This window comes from Microtus ochrogaster (assembly GCF_000317375.1).
Source record: "Microtus ochrogaster isolate Prairie Vole_2 chromosome 6 unlocalized genomic scaffold, MicOch1.0 chr6_random_2, whole genome shotgun sequence".
Classification (NCBI taxonomy): Eukaryota; Metazoa; Chordata; class Mammalia; order Rodentia; family Cricetidae; genus Microtus; species Microtus ochrogaster.
The window spans coordinates 2,308,045-2,308,795 of record NW_004949095.1 but is presented as its reverse complement, the minus strand read 5'-3'; the positions used below and the strand labels follow the sequence as shown (position 1 = coordinate 2,308,795).

General features: G+C 41.1%; 1 protein-coding gene across 2 annotated transcripts in view; it reads left to right on the top strand.

Moving 5' to 3' along the window:
- Dhx9 (DExH-box helicase 9) overlaps positions 1–751 on the top strand; it is a 37,791-nt gene that overhangs the window by 7,381 nt on the left and 29,659 nt on the right. The window lies entirely within an intron of this gene.

Sequence of the window (751 nt, the reverse complement as noted above, 5' to 3'; positions counted from 1 at the left end):
TGAGTTCAATTCCCAGCAACCATATGGTGGCTCACAACCATCTGTAATGACGTCTGGTGCCCTCTTCTGGCATGCAGGCATACACACAGACAGAATATTGTATACATAATAAATATTAAAAAAGAAAAAGGCTTTGAGCGCTCTCATAGGTGATGGTGTATCTAGGTGCCAGTCTCTCATACCCCTCCCCTTTAGTTTTTTTCAAGACAGGGTCTATATAGCTCTGACTGTCCTGCAACTCAACTGTGTAGATAGATGATTCTGGCCTCCAACTCACATATCCACCTGCCTCTGCTTCCTAACTATTGGGATTAAAAGCTTACATCTATTCCCAGCCAACATCTCATTTCTAATCCCATGGTATTGCCAATCTCAGGTTGTGATAGGATAGGTAAGTGTTTTGGGAGGCCTTTTCCGTGTATATCTTTCTAAAGCACCCTAACCTTGAGCTCCAGAAGCTACAATTTCAGGTGTCAGTTCCTGAAATTCAGTTATAAGATTGTCTTAATCCTTTTTTTCCCTTATAAAGATGCATGTTACATATTCCAGGCTGCCTAAAATTTTTTAATGAAGACAGGATTTTTATGTATACAATGTTCTGTTTGCATGTATGCCTGCAGGCCAGAAGAGGGCGCCAGATGTCCTTACAGATAGTTTTTTGTTTTTTGTTTTTTTTTTGGTTTTTCGAGACAGGGTTTCTCTGTGGCTTTGGAGCCTGTCCTGGAACTAGCTCTGTAGACCAGGCTGGTTT